Here is a 22,500-nt window from a genome sequence, read left to right on the forward strand (position 1 = left end):
GTCCATATGGACCCATTCTAGATCCTTTGCATGCTGTTGTGGCCCAGTCCCAGAGGAACACAGGAGAGAGGGTTAGGTAAAGATCAGTGGCATCATCACACACACACACGTTAATACAGTAGTCTCTCACAGCCTCCACATCTCTTTCAGAACACCTCTCCATTGTAATGAGTGAAGTTGTTCAGGGTTTCTGTAATGTCAGTGGACAGGTGGAAACCACAGCAGAGGTTTCATTGATTTAACATTGGTAAATGTCAGCTGCACCTCTGCCTATTGGCACCTCAGTTCATCTGTAAAACCTAGCCAATAACAGTGGATCAGTGTGAAGGGGATTGGATGATTGGACGATATGGCGGTTGGATGAACACAGATTGAGATCACAGCTACAGAGATTAAGATCTATATGTTGAATACCGGACATTAAATATCTCTGTACTGAATAATTCAATACTATAGGTCTGATATATTATATTGATATATCTCCTCTCCTCTCTTTCTCTCTCTCCTCTACCTCTCTCTCCTCTCTTTCTCTTTCTCTCTCTTTCTCCCCCTATCTCCTCTTAGCCAGGAAGGAACCGACAGCACCAAGGTTATTTAGGTTACTATTGTCAGCTGTTCTAACCTGGCCTGGACACTCTCTCTCTCTTCCCCTCTCACTCCCCCTCTCTCTATCTCCATCTCCTCTCACTCCCCCTCTCACTCCCTCTCTCACTCCCTCTCTCTCTCTCTCTCTCTCTCTCCGCCTCTCACTCCCTATCTCCTCTCTCTCTCCCCCTCTCACTATCTCCTCTCTCTCTCCCCCTATCTATCTCCATCTCCTCTCTCCCTTTCTCTATCGCCATCTCCTCTGTCTCTTCCTCCTCCTCTAACGGTGGTCTCTCTCTCCTCTCTCTCTCCTCTCCAGACTCCAGATGTTAGAGGCTATCTGTAAACACTGGGAAGGTCCTATCAGCCTGGCCCTGTATCTCTCTGACGCTGAGGCTCAACAGTTCCTGCGCTACACCCAGGGGTCAGAGGTCCTGATGTCCAGGGGGAACGTGGGCTACCACATCGTCTACAAGGAGGGTCAGTTCTATCCGGTCAACCTGCTCAGGAACGTAGCCATGCGGCAGGTCAACACGCCCTACATGTTCCTGTCAGATATTGACTTCCTGCCCATGTACGGCCTCTACGAGTACCTCAGGTGAGGGAGAACGTCACAGCTGTAGAGATACTGTAATGTACGGCCTCTACGAGTACCTCAGGTGAGGGAGAACGTCACAGCTGTAGAGATACTGTAATGTACGGCCTCTACGAGTACCTCAGGTGAGGGAGAACGTCACAGACGTAGAGGATACTGTAATGTATAATGTCCTCTACGAGTACCTCAGGTGAGGGAGAACGACTCAGCTGTAGAGATACTGTAATGTACGGCCTCTACGAGTACCTCAGGTGAGGGAGAACGTCTCAGCTGTAGAGGTGACCATCACAGACGTAGAGGATACTGTAATGTATAATGTCCTCTACGAGTACCTCAGGTGAGGGAGACCGTCACAGACGTAGAGGATACTGTAATGTATAATGTCCTCTACGAGTACCTCAGGTGAGGGAGAACGACTCAGCTGTAGAGATACTGTAATGTATAATGGCCTCTACGAGTACCTCAGGTGAGGGAGAACGACTCAGCTGTAGAGGAGACCATCACAGACGTAGAGGATACTGTAATGTATAATGTCCTCTACGAGTACCTCAGGTGAGGGAGACCGTCACAGACGTAGAGGATACTGTAATGTATAATGTCCTCTACGAGTACCTCAGGTGAGGGAGAACGTCACAGACGTAGAGGATACTGTAATGTATAATGTCCTCTACGAGTACCTCAGGTGAGGGAGACCGTCACAGACGTAGAGGATACTGTAATGTATAATGTCCTCTACGAGTACCTCAGGTGAGGGAGAACGTCACAGTCGTAGAGGAGACTGTAATGTACGGCCTCTACGAGTACCTCAGGTGAGGGAGACCGTCACAGACGTAGAGGATACTGTAATGTATAATGTCCTCTACGAGTACCTCAGGTGAGGGAGAACGTCGCAGACGTAGAGGAGACTGTAATGTACGGCCTCTACGAGTACCTCAGGTGAGGGAGACCGTCACAGACGTAGGGGATACTGTAATGTATAATGTCCTCTACGAGTACCTCAGGTGAGGGAGAACGTCGCAGACGTAGAGGAGACTGTAATGTACGGCCTCTACGAGTACCTCAGGTGAGGGAGACCGTCACAGACGTAGAGGATACTGTAATGTATAATGTCCTCTACGAGTACCTCAGGTGTGGGAGACCGTCACAGACGTAGAGGATACTGTAATGTACGGCCTCTACGAGTACCTCAGGTGAGGGAGAACGACTCAGCTGTAGAGATACTGTAATGTACGGCCTCTACGAGTACCTCAGGTGAGCGAGAACGACTCAGCCGTAGAGGAGACTGTAGCGTATAATATTCTCTTCTAACTCTGGGGTCACATTGCTGGGGAAACTTCTAGATCTCAGAGGGGTGTGTGGAGAGTGACTTTCTAACCCTGAGCGTCTCTGTCTGTAACCTCCCTGTAATGTCTCTGCAACGTCTCTGTAACGCCCCTGCAACGTCCCTGCAGGAAGTCAGTGGTACAGCTGGACATGGCTAACAGCAAGAAAGCGTTGGTGGTGCCGGCCTTCGAGACGCTCCGTTACCGTCTGTCTTACCCCAAGTCCAAGGCCGAGCTGCTGTCTCAACTGGACATGGGGACTCTATTCACCTTCAGGTAAAACCACATGTAGCTGCTGTCCCAACTGGACACTGGGACTCTATTCACCTTCAGGTAAAACCACATGTAGCTGCTGTCCCAACTGGACACAGGGACTCTATTCACCTTCAGGTAAAACCACATGTAGCTGCTGTCCCAACTGGACATGGGGACTCTATTCACCTTCAGGTAAAACCACATGTAGCTGCTGTCCCAACTGGACACGGGGACTCTATTCACCTTCAGGTAGAAACACATGTAGCTGCTGTCCCAACTGGACACGGGGACTCTATTCACCTTCAGGTAGAAACACATGTAGCTGCTGTCCCAACTGGACACGGGGACTCTATTCACCTTCAGGTAGAAACACATGTAGCTACTGTCCCAACTGGACACGGGGACTCTATTCACCTTCAGGTAGAAACACATGTAGCTGCTGTCCCAACTGGACATGGGGACTCTATTCACCTTCAGGTAAACCACATGTAGCTGCTGTCCCAACTGGACATGGGGACTCTATTCACCTTCAGGTAGAAACACATGTAGCTGCTGTCCCAACTGGACATGGGGACTCTATTCACCTTCAGGTAAAACCACATGTAGCTGCTGTCCCAACTGGACATGGGGACTCTATTCACCTTCAGGTAAAACCACATGTATCTGCTGTCCCAACTGGACACTGGGCCAGTGTTCTGAACTTAAAGGGATGGGACACTGGGCCAGTGTTCTGAACTTAAAGGGATGGGACACTGGGCCAGTGTTCTGAACTTAAAGGGATGGCCCACTGGGCCAGTGTTCTGAACTTAAAGGGATGGCCCACTGGGCCAGTGTTCTGAACTTAAAGGGATGGGACACTGGGCCAGTGTTCTGAACTTAAAGGGATGGCCCACTGGGCCAGTGTTCTGAACTTAAAGGGATGGGACACATTCTCATTAGTTAGCAGCAGCACAGATGTTACTGTACCATTCGCCTGCCAACGACTGAAACGATCATTTAAGGTACAACATCAATCTTACTCTGGCTCTAAGGGATAAAGGGATGCCTAGTTAAATGAATAAAGACTGCCTCCTGGTGTCTAAATACAAGCAGCAGCGTAGGTGTTTGTCCTTCAACACAGAGATCGTTTTTGATCATTAACATGACAGATTGAGCCACAGAGCCCAGATAGTTGGGTTCAATCACAACTCAGTGTAGAGGCGGCAGACTCCCAGATGGGTTCAATCACAACTCAGCTAGAAGACACCCAGATGGGTTCAATCACTACTCAGCTAGAAGACTCCCAGATGGGTTCAATCACTACTCAGCTAGAAGACACCCAGATGGGTTCAATCACTACTCAGCTAGAAGACTCCCAGATGGGTTCAATCACTACTCAGCTAGAAGACTCCCAGATGGGTTCAATCACTACTCAGCTAGAAGACACCCAGATGGGTTCAATCACTACTCAGCTAGAAGGACTCCCAGATGGGTTCAATCACTACTCAGCTAGAAGACTCCCAGATGGGTTCAATCACAACTCAGTGTAGAGGCGGCAGACTCCCAGATGGGTTCAATCACTACTCAGCTAGAAGACACCCAGATGGGTTCAATCACTACTCAGCTAGAAGACTCCCAGATGGGTTCAATCACTACTCAGCTAGAAGACTCCCAGATGGGTTCAATCACAACTCAGTGTAGAGGCGGCAGACTCCCAGATGGGTTCAATCACTACTCAGCTAGAAGACTCCCAGATGGGTTCAATCACAACTCAGTGTAGAGGCGGCAGACTCCCAGATGGGTTCAATCACTACTCAGCTAGAAGACACCCAGATGGGTTCAATCACTACTCAGCTAGAAGACTCCCAGATGGGTTCAATCACTACTCAGCTAGAAGACTCCCAGATGGGTTCAATCACTACTCAGCTAGAAGACTCCCAGATGGGTTCAATCACTACTCAGCTAGAAGGACTCCCAGATGGGTTCAATCACTACTCAGCTAGAAGACTCCCAGATGGGTTCAATCACTACTCAGCTAGAAGACTCCCAGATGGGTTCAATCACTACTCAGCTAGAAGACTCCCAGATGGGTTCAATCACTACTCAGCTAGAAGGACTCCCAGATGGGTTCAATCACTACTCAGCTAGAAGACTCCCAGATGGGTTCAATCACAACTCAGTGTAGAGGCGGCAGACTCCCAGATGGGTTCAATCACTACTCAGCTAGAAGACACCCAGATGGGTTCAATCACTACTCAGCTAGAAGACTCCCAGATGGGTTCAATCACTACTCAGCTAGAAGACACCCAGATGGGTTCAATCACTACTCAGCTAGAAGACTCCCAGATGGGTTCAATCACAACTCAGTGTAGAGGCGGCAGACTCCCAGATGGGTTCAATCACTACTCAGCTAGAAGACTCCCAGATGGGTTCAATCACTACTCAGCTAGAAGACTCCCAGATGGGTTCAATCACAACTCAGTGTAGAGGCGGCAGACTCCCAGATGGGTTCAATCACTACTCAGCTAGAAGACTCCCAGATGGGTTCAATCACAACTCAGTGTAGAGGCGGCAGACTCCCAGATGGGTTCAATCACTACTCAGCTAGAAGACACCCAGATGGGTTCAATCACTACTCAGCTAGAAGACTCCCAGATGGGTTCAATCACTACTCAGCTAGAAGACTCCCAGATGGGTTCAATCACTACTCAGCTAGAAGACTCCCAGATGGGTTCAATCACTACTCAGCTAGAAGGACTCCCAGATAGTTGGGTTCAATCACTCTTCAGCTACCTGCCCCCTCTACACTCTAACCACTAGGCCACCCTACCACCTCTACACTCAAACCACGAGGCTACCCTGCCGCCTCTACACTCTAACCACTAGTTTACATGCCCCCTCTACACTCTAACCACGAGGCTACCCTGCCGCCTCTACACTCTAACCACTAGGTTACCTGCCCCCTCTACTCTCTAACCACTAGGCTACCCTGCCACCTCTACACACTAACCACTAGGCTACCCTGCCGCCTCTACACTCTAACCACTAGTTTACCTGCCCCCTCTACACTCTAACCACTAGGCTACCCTGCCACCTCTACACTCTAACCACTAGGTTACCTGCCCCCTCTACTCTCTAACCACTAGGCTACCCTGCCACCTCTACACTCTAACCACGAGGCTACCCTGCCGCCTCTACACTCTAACCACTAGTTTACATGCCCCCTCTACACTCTAACCACTAGTTTACCTGCCTCCTCTACACTCTAACCACTAGTTTACCTGCCCCCTCTACACTCTAACCACTAGTTTACCTGCCCCCTCCACACTCTAACCACTAGGCTACCCTGCCCCCTCTACACTCTAACCACTAGGCTACCCTGCCGCCTCTACTCTCTAACCACTAGGCTACCCTGCCGCCTCTACTCTCTAACCACTAGGCTACCCTGCCGCCTCTACTCTCTAACCACTAGGCTACCCTGCCACCTCTACACTCTAACCACTAGGCTACCCTGCCGCCTCTACACTCTAACCACTAGGCTACCCTGCCGCCTCTACACTCTAACCACTAGGCTACCCTGCCGCCTCTACACTCTAACCACTAGGCTACCCTGCCGCCTCTACACTCTAACCACTAGGCTACCCTGCCACCTCTACACTCTAACCACTAGGCCACCCTGCCCCCTCCTAACCACTAGGCTACCCTGCCGCCTCTACACTCTAACCACTAGGCTACCCTGCCGCCTCTACACTCTAACCACTAGGCTACCCTGCCGCCTCTACACTCTAACCACTAGGCTACCCTGCCCCCTCCTAACCACTAGGCTACCCTGCCGCCTCTACCTCTAACCACTAGACTACCCTGCCACCTCTACACTCTAACCACTAGTTTACCTGCCTCCTCTACACTCTAACCACTAGGCTACCCTGCCGCCTCTACTCTCTAACCACTAGTTTACCTGCCCCCTCTACACTCTAACCACTAGGCTACCCTGCCGCCTCTACACTCTAACCACTAGGCTACCTGCCTCCTCTACACTCTAACCACTAGTTTACCTGCCCCCTCTACACTCTAACCACTAGTTTACCTGCCACCTCTACACTCTAACCACTAGGCTACCCTGCCACCTCTACACTCTAACCACTAGGCTACCCCGCCGCCTCTACACTCTAACCACTAGGCTACCCTGCCGCCTCTACACTCTAACCACTAGGCTACCCTGCCACCTCTACACTCTAACCACTAGGCTACCCTGCCGCCCCACAATCCCTCCTCTCCCTCCTTGGCTATAAAGTATTGATTGTTGAATCCTACTTCCTGTTCTCCCTGCTAGATACCATGTCTGGACGAAGGGTCATGCTCCCACTAACTTTGCTAAGTGGAGGACTGCCACCACGCCGTACAGAGTCCAGTGGGAAGCGGACTTTGAACCCTACGTGATGGTGAGACGGGACAGTCCAGAGTACGACAGGCGCTTCGTTGGCTTCGGGTGGAATAAAGTGGCTCATATTATGGAGCTGGATGCACAGGTACTGGACACAACTTTACCATCACTCTGTCACTCACAGGTACTGGACACACCTTTACCCATCACTGTCACTCACAGGTACTGGACACAACTTTACCCATCACTCTGTCACTCACAGGTACTGGACACACCTTTACCCATCACTCTGTCACTCACAGGTACTGCACACACCTTTACCATCACTCTGTCACTCACAGGTACTGGACACACCTTTACCATCACTCTGTCACTCACAGGTACTGGACACACCTTTACCATCACTCTGTCACTCACAGGTACTGGACACACCTTTACCATCACTCTGTCACTCACAGGTACTGGATACACCTTTACCATCACTCTGTCACTCACAGGTACTGGACACACTTTACCCATCACTCTGTCACTCACAGGTACTGGACACACCTTTACCCATCACTCTGTCACTCACAGGTTCTGGACACACTTTACCCATCACTCTGTCACTCACAGGTACTGGCCACACACCTCTTTACCCATCACTCTGTCACTCACAGGTACTGCACACACCTTTACCCATCACTCTGTCACTCACAGGTACTGGCCACACACCTCTTTACCCATCACTCTGTCACTCACAAGTACTGGCCACACCTCTTTACCCATCACTCTGTCACTCACAGGTACTGCACACACCTTTACCCATCACTCTGTCACTCACAGGTACTGGCCACACACCTCTTTACCCATCACTCTGTCACTCACAAGTACTGGCCACACCTCTTTACCCATCACTCTGTCACTCACAGGTTCTGGACACACTTTACCCATCACTCTGTCACTCACAGGTACTGGCCACACCTCTTTACCCATCACTCTGTCACTCACAGGTTCTGGACACACTTTACCCATCACTCTGTCACTCACAGGTACTGGCCACACCTCTTTACCCATCACTCTGTCACTCACAGGTTCTGGACACACTTTACCCATCACTCTGTCACTCACAGCTACTGGATACACCTTTACATATCACTCTGTCACTCACAGGTACTGGCCACACCTCTTTACCCATCACTCTGTCACTCACAGGTTCTGGACACACTTTACCCATCACTCTGTCACTCACAGGTACTGGACACACCTTTACCCATCACTGTCACTCACAGGTACTGGACACAACTTTACCCATCACTCTGTCACTCACAGGTACTGGACACACCTTTACCCATCACTCTGTCACTCACAGGTACTGCACACACCTTTACCATCACTCTGTCACTCACAGGTACTGGACACACCTTTACCATCACTCTGTCACTCACAGGTACTGGACACACCTTTACCATCACTCTGTCACTCACAGGTACTGGACACACCTTTACCATCACTCTGTCACTCACAGGTACTGGATACACCTTTACCATCACTCTGTCACTCACAGGTACTGGACACACTTTACCCATCACTCTGTCACTCACAGGTACTGGACACACCTTTACCCATCACTCTGTCACTCACAGGTTCTGGACACACTTTACCCATCACTCTGTCACTCACAGGTACTGGCCACACACCTCTTTACCCATCACTCTGTCACTCACAGGTACTGCACACACCTTTACCCATCACTCTGTCACTCACAGGTACTGGCCACACACCTCTTTACCCATCACTCTGTCACTCACAAGTACTGGCCACACCTCTTTACCCATCACTCTGTCACTCACAGGTACTGCACACACCTCTTTACCCATCACTCTGTCACTCACAGGTACTGGCCACACACCTCTTTACCCATCACTCTGTCACTCACAAGTACTGGCCACACCTCTTTACCCATCACTCTGTCACTCACAGGTTCTGGACACACTTTACCCATCACTCTGTCACTCACAGGTACTGGCCACACCTCTTTACCCATCACTCTGTCACTCACAGGTTCTGGACACACTTTACCCATCACTCTGTCACTCACAGGTACTGGCCACACCTCTTTACCCATCACTCTGTCACTCACAGGTTCTGGACACACTTTACCCATCACTCTGTCACTCACAGCTACTGGATACACCTTTACATATCACTCTGTCACTCACAGGTACTGGCCACACCTCTTTACCCATCACTCTGTCACTCACAGGTTCTGGACACACTTTACCCATCACTCTGTCACTCACAGGTACTGGCCACACCTCTTTACCCATCACTCTGTCACTCACAGGTTCTGGACACACTTTACCCATCACTCTGTCACTCACAGCTACTGGATACACCTTTACCATCACTCTGTCACTCAGTATGAGTTAGTGAGGCTGTCATAGTGTTTCTAACTCTGTCCTCTGTCCTCTCTACCAGCAGTATGAGTTAGTGATGCTGTCATAGTGTTTCTAACTCTGTCCTCTCTACCAGCAGTATGAGTTAGTGATGCTGTCATAGTGTTTCTAACTCTGTCCTCTCTTCCAGCAGTATGAATTAGTGATGCTGTCTTAGTGTTTCTAACTCTGTCCTCTCTACCAGCAGTATGAGTTAGTGATGCTGTCATAGTGTTTCTAACTCTGTCCTCTGTCCTCTCTTCCAGCAGTATGAGTTAGTGATGCTGTCTTAGAGTTTCTAACTCTGTCCTCTGTCCTCTCTACCAGGAGTATGAGTTAGTGATGCTGTCTTAGAGTTTCTAACTCTGTCCTCTGTCCTCTCTTCCAGCAGTATGAGTTAGTGATGCTGTCATAGTGTTTCTAACTCTGTCCTCTCTTCCAGCAGTATGAGTTAGTGATGCTGTCTTAGTGTTTCTAACTCTGTCCTCTCTTCCAGCAGTATGAGTTAGTGATGCTGTCTTAGTGTTTCTAACTCTGTCCTCTGTCCTCTCTTCCAGCAGTATGAGTTAGTGATGCTGTCTTAGTGTTTCTAACTCTGTCCTCTCTACCAGCAGTATGAGTTAGTGATGCTGTCATAGTGTTTCTAACTCTGTCCTCTCTTCCAGCAGTATGAGTTAGTGATGCTGTCTTAGAGTTTCTAACTCTGTCCTCTGTCCTCTCTACCAGGAGTATGAGTTAGTGATGCTGTCTTAGTGTTTCTAACTCTGTCCTCTGTCCTCTCTACCAGCAGTATGAGTTAGTGATGCTGTCTTAGTGTTTCTAACTCTGTCCTCTGTCCTCTCTTCCAGCAGTATGAGTTAGTGATGCTGTCTTAGAGTTTATAACTCTGTCCTCTCTACCAGCAGTATGAGTTAGTGATGCTGTCTTAGTGTTTCTAACTCTGTCCTCTGTCCTCTCTTCCAGGAGTATGAGTTAGTGATGCTGTCTTAGAGTTTATAACTCTGTCCTCTCTACCAGCAGTATGAGTTAGTGATGCTGTCATAGTGTTTCTAACTCTGTCCTCTCTTCCAGGAGTATGAGTTAGTGATGCTGTCTTAGTGTTTCTAACTCTGTCCTCTCTTCCAGCAGTATGAGTTAGTGATGCTGTCTTAGTGTTTGTAACTCTGTCCTCTCTTCCAGCAGTATGAGTTAGTGATGCTGTCTTAGAGTTTCTAACTCTGTCCTCTCTTCCAGCAGTATGAGTTAGTGATGCTGTCTTAGAGTTTGTAACTCTGTCCTCTCTTCCAGCAGTATGAGTTAGTGATGCTGTCTTAGTGTTTCTAACTCTGTCCTCTCTACCAGCAGTATGAGTTAGTGATGCTGTCATAGTGTTTCTAACTCTGTCCTCTGTCCTCTCTTCCAGCAGTATGAGTTAGTGATGCTGTCAGTGTTTCTAACTCTGTCCTCTCTACCAGCAGTATGAGTTAGTGATGCTGTCATAGTGTTTCTAACTCTGTCCTCTCTTCCAGCAGTATGAGTTAGTGATGCTGTCTTAGAGTTTCTAACTCTGTCCTCTGTCCTCTCTACCAGGAGTATGAGTTAGTGATGCTGTCTTAGTGTTTCTAACTCTGTCCTCTGTCCTCTCTACCAGCAGTATGAGTTAGTGATGCTGTCTTAGAGTGTATAACTCTGTCCTCTCTACCAGCAGTATGAGTTAGTGATGCTGTCTTAGAGTTTATAACTCTGTCCTCTGTTCCAGGAGTATGAGTTAGTGATGCTGTCTTAGAGCTTATAACTCTGTCCTCTCTACCAGCAGTATGAGTTAGTGATGCTGTCATAGTGTTTCTAACTCTGTCCTCTCTTCCAGCAGTATGAGTTAGTGATGCTGTCTTAGAGTTTGTAACTCTGTCCTCTCTTCCAGCAGTATGAGTTAGTGATGCTGTCTTAGTGTTTCTAACTCTGTCCTCTCTACCAGCAGTATGAGTTAGTGATGCTGTCATAGTGTTTCTAACTCTGTCCTCTGTCCTCTCTTCCAGCAGTATGAGTTAGTGATGCTGTCTTAGAGTTTATAACTCTGTCCTCTCTACCAGCAGTATGAGTTAGTGATGCTGTCATAGTGTTTCTAACTCTGTCCTCTGTCCTCTCTACCAGGAGTATGAGTTAGTGATGCTGTCTTAGAGTTTCTAACTCTGTCCTCTCTACCAGGAGTATGAGTTAGTGATGCTGTCTTAGAGTTTATAACTCTGTCCTCTCTACCAGCAGTATGAGTTAGTGATGCTGTCTTAGAGTTTATAACTCTGTCCTCTCTACCAGGAGTATGAGTTAGTGATGCTGTCTTAGTGTTTCTAACTCTGTCCTCTGTCCTCTCTACCAGGAGTATGAGTTAGTGATGCTGTCTTAGTGTTTCTAACTCTGTCCTCTGTCCTCTCTACCAGGAGTATGAGTTAGTGATGCTGTCATAGTGTTTCTAACTCTGTCCTCTCTTCCAGGAGTATGAGTTAGTGATGCTGTCATAGTGTTTCTAACTCTGTCCTCTCTTCCAGGAGTATGAGTTAGTGATGCTGTCATAGTGTTTCTAACTCTGTCCTCTCTTCCAGGAGTATGAGTTAGTGATGCTGTCATAGTGTTTCTAACTCTGTCCTCTCTTCCAGGAGTATGAGTTAGTGATGCTGTCATAGTGTTTCTAACTCTGTCCTCTCTTCCAGGAGTATGAGTTAGTGATGCTGTCATAGTGTTTCTAACTCTGTCCTCTCTTCCAGGAGTATGAGTTAGTGATGCTGTCATAGTGTTTCTAACTCTGTCCTCTGTCCTCTCTACCAGGAGTATGAGTTAGTGATGCTGTCATAGTGTTTCTAACTCTGTCCTCTCTTCCAGGAGTATGAGTTAGTGATGCTGTCATAGTGTTTCTAACTCTGTCCTCTGTCCTCTCTACCAGGAGTATGAGTTAGTGATGCTGTCTTAGAGTTTCTAACTCTGTCCTCTCTACCAGCAGTATGAGTTAGTGATGCTGTCTTAGTGTTTCTAACTCTGTCCTCTGTCCTCTCTTCCAGCAGTATGAGTTAGTGATGCTGTCTTAGAGTTTCTAACTCTGTCCTCTGTCCTCTCTTCCAGCAGTATGAGTTAGTGATGCTGTCATAGTGTTTCTAACTCTGTCCTCTGTCCTCTCTTCCAGCAGTATGAGTTAGTGATGCTGTCATAGTGTTTCTAACTCTGTCCTCTGTCCTCTCTACCAGGAGTATGAGTTAGTGATGCTGTCTTAGAGTTTCTAACTCTGTCCTCTCTACCAGCAGTATGAGTTAGTGATGCTGTCTTAGTGTTTCTAACTCTGTCCTCTGTCCTCTCTTCCAGCAGTATGAGTTAGTGATGCTGTCATAGTGTTTCTAACTCTGTCCTCTCTACCAGCAGTATGAGTTAGTGATGCTGTCATAGTGTTTCTAACTCTGTCCTCTGTCCTCTCTACCAGGAGTATGAGTTAGTGATGCTGTCTTAGAGTTTCTAACTCTGTCCTCTGTCCTCTCTACCAGCAGTATGAGTTAGTGATGCTGTCATAGTGTTTCTAACTCTGTCCTCTGTCCTCTCTTCCAGCAGTATGAGTTAGTGATGCTGTCTTAGAGTTTATAACTCTGTCCTCTCTTCCAGCAGTATGAGTTAGTGATGCTGTCTTAGTGTTTCTAACTCTGTCCTCTGTTCCAGGAGTATGAGTTAGTGATGCTGTCTTAGAGCTTATAACTCTGTCCTCTCTACCAGCAGTATGAGTTAGTGATGCTGTCATAGTGTTTCTAACTCTGTCCTCTCTTCCAGCAGTATGAGTTAGTGATGCTGTCTTAGAGTTTGTAACTCTGTCCTCTCTTCCAGCAGTATGAGTTAGTGATGCTGTCTTAGTGTTTCTAACTCTGTCCTCTCTACCAGCAGTATGAGTTAGTGATGCTGTCAGTGTTTCTAACTCTGTCCTCTGTCCTCTCTTCCAGCAGTATGAGTTAGTGATGCTGTCTTAGAGTTTCTAACTCTGTCCTCTCTACCAGCAGTATGAGTTAGTGATGCTGTCATAGTGTTTCTAACTCTGTCCTCTGTCCTCTCTACCAGCAGTATGAGTTAGTGATGCTGTCTTAGTGTTTCTAACTCTGTCCTCTCTACCAGGAGTATGAGTTAGTGATGCTGTCTTAGAGTTTATAACTCTGTCCTCTCTACCAGCAGTATGAGTTAGTGATGCTGTCATAGTGTTTCTAACTCTGTCCTCTCTTCCAGGAGTATGAGTTAGTGATGCTGTCATAGTGTTTCTAACTCTGTCCTCTGTCCTCTCTACCAGCAGTATGAGTTAGTGATGCTGTCATAGTGTTTCTAACTCTGTCCTCTGTCCTCTCTACCAGGAGTATGAGTTAGTGATGCTGTCATAGTGTTTCTAACTCTGTCCTCTCTTCCAGGAGTATGAGTTAGTGATGCTGTCATAGTGTTTCTAACTCTGTCCTCTCTTCCAGGAGTATGAGTTAGTGATGCTGTCATAGTGTTTCTAACTCTGTCCTCTCTTCCAGAGTATGAGTTAGTGATGCTGTCATAGTGTTTCTAACTCTGTCCTCTCTTCCAGGAGTATGAGTTAGTGATGCTGTCATAGTGTTTCTAACTCTGTCCTCTCTTCCAGTATGAGTTAGTGATGCTGTCATAGTGTTTCTAACTCTGTCCTCTCTTCCAGGAGTATGAGTTAGTGTGCTGTAGTGTTTCTAACTCTGTCCTCTGTCCTCTCTACCAGGAGTATGAGTTAGTGATGCTGTCTTAGTGTTTCTAACTCTGTCCTCTCTTCCAGGAGTATGAGTTAGTGATGCTGTCATAGTGTTTCTAACTCTGTCCTCTGTCCTCTCTACCAGGAGTATGAGTTAGTGATGCTGTCTTAGAGTTTCTAACTCTGTCCTCTCTACCAGCAGTATGAGTTAGTGATGCTGTCTTAGTGTTTCTAACTCTGTCCTCTGTCCTCTCTTCCAGCAGTATGAGTTAGTGATGCTGTCTTAGAGTTTCTAACTCTGTCCTCTGTCCTCTCTTCCAGCAGTATGAGTTAGTGATGCTGTCATAGTGTTTCTAACTCTGTCCTCTGTCCTCTCTTCCAGCAGTATGAGTTAGTGATGCTGTCATAGTGTTTCTAACTCTGTCCTCTGTCCTCTCTACCAGGAGTATGAGTTAGTGATGCTGTCTTAGAGTTTCTAACTCTGTCCTCTCTACCAGCAGTATGAGTTAGTGATGCTGTCTTAGTGTTTCTAACTCTGTCCTCTGTCCTCTCTTCCAGCAGTATGAGTTAGTGATGCTGTCATAGTGTTTCTAACTCTGTCCTCTCTACCAGCAGTATGAGTTAGTGATGCTGTCATAGTGTTTCTAACTCTGTCCTCTGTCCTCTCTACCAGGAGTATGAGTTAGTGATGCTGTCTTAGAGTTTCTAACTCTGTCCTCTGTCCTCTCTACCAGCAGTATGAGTTAGTGATGCTGTCATAGTGTTTCTAACTCTGTCCTCTGTCCTCTCTTCCAGGAGTATGAGTTTGTGGTTCTGCCCAACGCCTATATGATCCACATGCCTCATGCTCCCAGTTTCATCACCAAGTTCCGGTCCAACAAGCAGTACCGCGTCTGCCTGAAGACCCTGAAAGAGGAGTTTCAACAGAACATGTCTAGGATATGGCTTCGCTGCCCTCAAATACATGACTGCAGAGAACAACAGCTAGCCAACACCGATGAGCCAGGACACTCTGACCCGTTATTGACTACACTACCCATAACACCCTTCTCTAAGGCTGTCTAGGACTACACTTCTACAGATGAGAGGGAAAGGGCGGTGGATTCTAAGGACAGTCGATGTAGGGGAGTCGGGAGTGGACAGAACGGTTACTAGAGACTCTTACTACGAACTCTGACCCGTTATTGACTACACTACCCATAACACCCTTCTCTAAGGCTGTCTAGGACTACACCTCTGTGCCAACCAATCATGAGGTTTTAAATTGGTGAGCTCTGCTTCTTGTGAACTCTCACCTTTTAGTTTGGGGTTATGACCTGGTTTGAGACAGCGTTAACCAACTGAAGGGTAACCGGGGGTAACCGTAAGGTCGTTGTGTCCCAAACATTGTTTTTTTTACCCCTTCCCGAGGACGGATGGAGCAGTCTGTCCAGAAGTTGCAGACCTGGTTTCTATCTGGTTTCTGGCTGGGCAAGGAAGCTGTTGCTGTGAATGTTGAGTCAGTACAGGGCTGGTTTGGACTCATACAACTCTCTGTTCTTCTCTAACAATAGAACTGGGCATCACTATGGGAGGGAGGGAGGGAGGAAGGGAGGGAGAGCGGGGGAGAGAGACTGACTGTAGCCCTGGACTTGGAAAGCAGACAAGACATTTGTTCTGTCTCTGGGCCATATCTGGAAGACCAGCTGCTCATTCCCAGCTGCTGCTTGTTGTGCTAAATGTAATATGGTATGTGTGTGTCTATCTCCCTCCCTGCCTCCCTGTCTCCCTCCCTGCCTCCTGTCTCCCTCCCTGCCTCCTGTCTCCCTCCCTGTCTGTCTGTCTCCCTCCCTGCCTCCTGTCTCCCTCCCTGCCTCCTGTCTCCCTCCCTGCCTCCTGTCTCCCTCCCTGCCTCCCTCCCTGCCTCCTGTCTCCCTCCCTGTCTGTCTGTCTCCCTCCCTGTCTGTCTGTCTCCCTCCCTGTCCTGTCTCCCTCCCTGTCTGTCTGTCTCCCTCCCTGTCTGTCTCCCTCCCTGTCTGTCTGTCTCCCTCCCCTGTCTCCCTGTCTCCCTCCCTGTCTCCCTCCTGTCTGTCTGTCTCCCTCCCTGTCTGTCTGTCTCCCTCCCCTGTCTCCCTCCCTGTCTGTCTGTCTCCCTGTCTGTCTGTCTGTCTCCCTGTCTGTCTGTCTGTCTCCCTGTCTGTCTGTCTGTCTCCCTCCCTGTCTGTCTGTCTCCCTCCCTGTCTGTCTGTCTCCCTCCCTGTCTGTCTGTCTCCCTCCCTGTCTGTCTGTCTCCTCCCTGCCTCCTGTCTCCCTCCCTGTCTGTCTGTCTGTCTCCTGTCTGTCTCCCTCCCTGTCTGTCTGTCTCCCTCCCTGCCTCCCTGTCTCCCTCCCTGTCTCCCTGTCTCCTCCCTGCCTCCCTGTCTCCCTCCCTGCCTCCCTGTCTCCCTCCCTGCCTCCCTGTCTCCCTCCCTGCCTCCTGTCCCTCCCTGCCTCCTATCTCCTCCCTGCCTCCTGTCTCCTCCCTGCCTCCTGTCTCCCTCCCTGCCTCCTTGTCTCCCTGCCTCCTTGTCTCCCTGCCTCCTTGTCTCCCTGCCTCCCTCCCTGTCTCCCTCCCTGTCTCCCTCCCTCCCTGTCTGTCTGTCTCCCTGGTCTCCCTGTCTGTCTGTCTGTCTCCCTCCTCCCTCCCTCCCTGCCTCCCTCCCTCCCTGTCTGTCTGTCTCCCTGGTCTCCCTGTCTGTCTGTCTGTCTCCCTCCCTCCCTCCCTCCCTCCCTCCCTCCCTCCCTCCCTCCCTCCCTCCCTCCCTCCCTCCCTCCCTCCCTCCCTCCCTCCCTCCCTTTAGACCTGTCTTTCTGTCTGTCTCCCTCCCTGTCTCCCTCCCTCCCTGTCTGTCTGTCTCCCTGGTCTCCTGTCTGTCTGTCTCCCTCCTCCCTGCCTCCCTCCCTCCCTCCCTGTCTGTCTCCCTCCCTCCCTCCCTGTCTCCCTCCCTCCCTCCCTGTCTGTCTGTCTCCCTGTCTCCCTCCCTGTCTGTCTGTCTCCCTCCCTCCCTGTCTGTCTGTCTGTCTCCCTCCATGTCTGTCTGTCTCCCTGTCTCCCTCCCTCCCTGTCTCCCTCCCTCCCTCCCATTGTGTGCTTTACATTATGTCTGTACACTGCAAATCAGAAATATTATTTTTTTCTCTCCATGTGCCGTAAAAAATAAAACAATTTAACTGACAGACAACGTATCCAAGATTCACTCTCATAAAAATGCAAATGATGTTGCTCAGGGATAAGAGACAAAAACATCAGAGCCTCAACAGAATCAGAAACGTCGGAGAGTCTGGATGACACATCCTGTGTCCCAAATGGCTCCCTGTTCCCTATATAGTGCACTACTTTAGACCAGGGCCCTATTCCCTATATTGTACACTACTTTAGACCAGAGCCCTATTCCCTATATAGTGCACTACTTTAGACCAGAGCCCTATTAGTGCACTACATAGGGAATAGTGTACCATAGTGAGCTTCCCCGTCTGCTAGGTTTTAGTTCCAGTCTGATATGGATCAGAACCAGTCTCCCAGGTCAGATGACAGTACAGGGTTGATATGGATCAGAATCAACCCCGGGTCAGATGACAGTACATGGTTGATATGGATCAGAACCAGCCTTCTGGGTCAGATGACAGTACAGTACAGGCGGTGGTGATGACGTCACTCAGACCGTCCTGGACGTCAGGCTAATAGCCTGGGTGGGGTCGTTACTAGTTACCACATCCACAAAGTCATTATGGCTAAACTCTGCCTGATTTAAAACCTAATCCTAACTTTAACCACACTGCTGATCTTATGCTTAATCTTACATTAAGACCAAAAGCACATCCAATTTCGACTTTGTGGCTGCGGTAACTAGGGACAACCATAGCCTGGATGGCCCCCACCATGCTGACTAGCCCCCCAGTGTGTGACAACAACAGGAGCAGCGGTGACTGTGTGTGTGTTTGAGGAGTGACTGTGTGTGTTTATGAGGAGTGACTGTGTGTGTTTATGAGGAGTGACTGTGTGTGTGTTTGAGGAGTGACTGTGTGTGTTTATGAGGAGTGACTGTGTGTGTTTATGAGGAGTGACTGTGTGTGTGTATGATGTGTGACTGTGTGTATATGAGGAGTGACTGTGTGTGTATATGAGGAGTGACTGGGTGTTTATGAGGAGTGACTGGGTGTTTATGAGGAGTGACTGGGTGTTTATGAGGAGTGACTGGGTGTTTATGAGGAGTGACTGGGTGTTTATGATGAGTGACTGGGTGTTTATGAGGAGTGACTGGGTGTTTATGAGGAGTGACTGGGTGTTTATGAGGAGTGACTGTGTGTTTATGAGGAGTGACTGGTGTGTTTATGAGGAGTGACTGTGTGTGTTTATGAGGAGTGACTGTGTGTGTTTGAGGAGTGACTGTGTGTGTTTATGAGGAGTGACTGTGTGTTTATGAGGAGTAACTGTGTGTTTATGAGGAGTGACTGTGTGTTTTATGAGGAGTGACTGTGTGTGTTTGAGGAGTGACTGTGTGTTTATGAGGAGTGACTGTGTGTTTATGAGGAGTGACTGTGTGTTTATGAGGAGTGACTGTGTGTTTATGAGGAGTGACTGTGTGTTTATGAGGAGTGACTGTGTGTTTATATGAGGAGTGACTGTGTGTATATGAGGAGTGACTGTGTGTTTATGAGGAGTGACTGTGTTTATATGAGGAGTGACTGTGTGTATATGAGGAGTGACTGGGTGTTTATGAGGAGTGACTGGGTGTGTGTATATGAGGAGTGACTGTGTTTATGAGGAGTGACTGTGTGTTTATGAGGAGTGACTGTGTGTGTTTATGAGGAGTGAGTGTGTGTGTTTATGAGGAGTGAGTGCGTGTGTTTATGAGGAGTGACTGTGTGTTTATGAGGATTGACTGTGTGTTTATATGAGGAGTGACTGGGTGTTTATGAGGAGTGTCTGGGTGTGTGTATATGAGGAGTGACTGTGTATATGAGGAGTGACTGTGTGTATATGAGGAGTGACTGTGTGTTTATGAGGAGTGACTGTGTGTTTATATGAGGAGTGACTGTGTGTTTATATGAGGAGTGACTGTGTGTATATGAGGAGTGACTGGGTGTTTATGAGGAGTGACTGGGTGTGTGTATATGAGGAGTGACTGTGTGTTTATGAGGAGTGACTGTGTGTTTATGAGGAGTGACTGTGTGTTTATGAGGAGTGATTGTGTGTTTATGAGGAGTGATTGTGTGTGTTTATGAGGAGTGACTGCATGTGTTTATGAGGATTGACTGTGTGTTTGAGGAGTGACTGTGTGTGTATGAGGTGTGACTGTGTGGTTGTATATGAGGTGTGACTGTGTGTGTTTATGAGGAGTGACTGTTTGTATATGAGGAGTGACTGTGTGTGTGTGTGAGGTGTGACTGTGTGTATATGAGGAGTGACTGTGTGTGTTTATGAGGTGTGACTGTGTGTGTGTATGATGAGTGACTGTGTGTGTGTGTATGAGGAGTGACTGTGTTTATGAGGTGTGACTGTGTGTATGAGGAGTGACTGTGTGTGTGTATATGAGGAGTGACTGTGTGTGTGTATATGAGGAGTGACTGTGTGTGTGTATGAGGAGTGACTGTGTGTGTGTATGAGGAGTGACTGTGTGTGTATGAGGAGTGACTGTGTGTGTATGAGGAGTGACTGTGTGTGTGTATGAGGAGTGACTGTGTGTGTGTATATGAGTGACTGTGTGTGTGTATATGAGGAATGTGTGTGGCTTGGCAGTTGGAGCTCCGTCCCCTTGGGAAGCCAGATGGAGCTCCGTCCCCTTGGGAAGCCAGTCAGAACTATAGATGTGTATCTAGGTGGGGAGCTGCCAGACAGACTGCCAGACAGACACGATGCTGCTGCTTCCTGAATGAAAACTAATGAGTGGATCAGTGTTGTTTTCTTCAGTCTGTCACAACTGTGGCCATTCAGATTTTTGTGGCCCCCATCCAATCAAAGTGGCCCATCCCTGGTGTAGAAAGACACAACATCACCAACATCAACAGTATGAGGACACTTTCCACTAGATGTAGGAACATTGCTGCTATAACAGCCTCTACTCTTCTGGGAAGGCTTTCCACTAGATGTTGGAACATTGCTGCTATAACAGCCTCCATTCTTCTGGGAAGGCTTTCCACTAGATGTTGGAACATTGCTGCTAGATGTTGGAACATTGCTGCAGGGGACTTGCCACAAGAGCATTAGTGAGGTCGGGCACTGATGTTGGGCGATTAGGCCTGGCTCGTAGTCGCCGTTCAAATTGATCCCAAAGGTGTTCGGTGGGGTTAGAGGTCAGGGCTCTGTGCAGTTGTTAGGGTTCGTTCCTTTCATCCTTGTCTCATTGGTGAAATTAGCATTATGATAATATCTTTAATTAAATCATAAAAAAAAAAAAAATATGCAATTGCAGACAGAAGTTGACAATCAGGAACATGTCACGCATGTTTCCCAGTAAGTTCTGCATCAAAGAAAAGGTCTCAAGTGGTTTTGTTAAACCCTCAGTCTAGCCCTGGTAATGTCACTACCTACGTCATTACCTTTTAACTCCCGAGACCAGAACCATGCATACAAAGCTATATAAACAAGGCCTTTAGTGTGTTATCTAAAAGCTTAGCAGTAAATGTCCACGTTGATTTATAGTGGAATGTCTGAGTAGTCTTATCTCCTACACTCCCCTGCAGAGGTCTGTCTCAGTCACACATTTCTCAGAGGAGTCTTTTGAGAGAGAGGGAGAGACACACAGAGAGACAGGGAGAGAGAGACACACAGGGAGAGAGAGACAGGGAGAGAGAGAGAGACACAGGGAGAGAGACAGGGAGAGAGAGAGAGAGACAGGGAGAGAGACAGAGAGAGACAGGGAGAGACACACAGTGTGAGAGAGAGTGAGAGACACAGGGAAGAGAGAGAGAGAGTGAGACAGGGAGAGAGAGAGACACACAGAGACAGAGAGAGAGAGACGAAGAGTGTGTGTGAGAGAGACAGTGTGAGAGAGAGACACAGAGAGAGAGACACAGTGTGTGTGAGAGAGAGAGAGAGAGAGAGAGAGAGAGAGAGGGACAGGGAGACACACAGGAGAGACACAGAGAGAGAGAGAGACAGAGAGAGGGAGAATAAAACCTAATGTATCTATTGTTAATCTGTAGTCTAGGACCCTATAAAGAGGGAGTCTAGTCTAGTAGATACTAGTCTCTTATCTCTTACACTTCCTGGGTCTTATAACCCCTCCCCTTTTATTAATACAACATAAGCATAATCAATTATTCTAATACATCAAACATTTGTACAGCCCCAATCATGACCCCTAGGTGAACTTCTAACACAGGCCAGTCAAGTTCTTCCACACTGATCTCGACAAACCATTTTTGTATGGACCACGCTTTGTGCATGGGGGCATTGTGTTGCTGAAACAGGAAAGGGCCTTCCCCTAACTGTTGCCACAAAGTTGGACGCACAGAATTGTCTAGAATGTCATTGTATGCTCTAGCGTTAAGATGTCCCTTCACTGGAACTAAGGAGCCTGAACCATGAAAAAACAGCCCCGGACCATTATTCTTTATCCACCAAACTTTACAGTTGGCCCTATGCATTGGGACCGTTTCCTGGCATCCACCAAACTTTACAGTTGGCCCTATGCATTGGGACAGGTAGCGTTTCCCTGGCATCCACCAAACTTTACAGTTGGCCCTATGCATTGGGACAGGTAGCGTTCTCCTGGCATCCTATGGCGATGACATGTTGAAAGTCACTGAGCTCTTCAGTAAGGCCATTCTACTGCCATTGTTTGTCTATGGAGAATGCATGGCTGTGTGGTCGATTTTATACACCTATCAGCAACGGGTGTGGCTGAAATAGCCAAATCCACTAATTTGAAGGGGTGTCCACATACTTTTGTATAGTTTATGTAAAAGATGCTAACTCTGTGCCATCAATGAAAGATCAAGCTCAACTTTATTTTGTGGAAAATAAATGTCCCCCAGGGAAGCATCCTGGTCTCTCCGAGAACAATCTCTGAAACCTTCCTGTTCTCTTTCCCCCAGGGAAGCATCCTGGTCTCTGAGAACAATCTCTGAAACCTTCCTGTTCTCTTTCCCCCAGGGAAGCATCCTGGTCTCTGAGAACAATCTCTGAAACCTTCCTGTTCTCTTTCCCCCAGGGAAGTATCCTGGTCTCTCCGAGAACAATCTCTGAAACCTTCCTGTTCTCTTTCCCACAGGCATCCCTGGTCCCTCTGAGAATATCTGAAAGTAGC

General features: G+C 48.2%; 1 pseudogene; it reads left to right on the forward strand.

The window, feature by feature from the left end:
* Nucleotides 1–871: 871 nt before the first annotated feature.
* On the forward strand, nucleotides 872–15,488 carry LOC121843661 (annotated as a pseudogene).
* The last annotated feature ends 7,012 nt before the right edge of the window (nucleotides 15,489–22,500 follow it).

This window comes from Oncorhynchus tshawytscha, unplaced genomic scaffold, assembly GCF_018296145.1.
Source record: "Oncorhynchus tshawytscha isolate Ot180627B unplaced genomic scaffold, Otsh_v2.0 Un_contig_3285_pilon_pilon, whole genome shotgun sequence".
NCBI classification, from domain to species: Eukaryota; Metazoa; Chordata; class Actinopteri; order Salmoniformes; family Salmonidae; genus Oncorhynchus; species Oncorhynchus tshawytscha.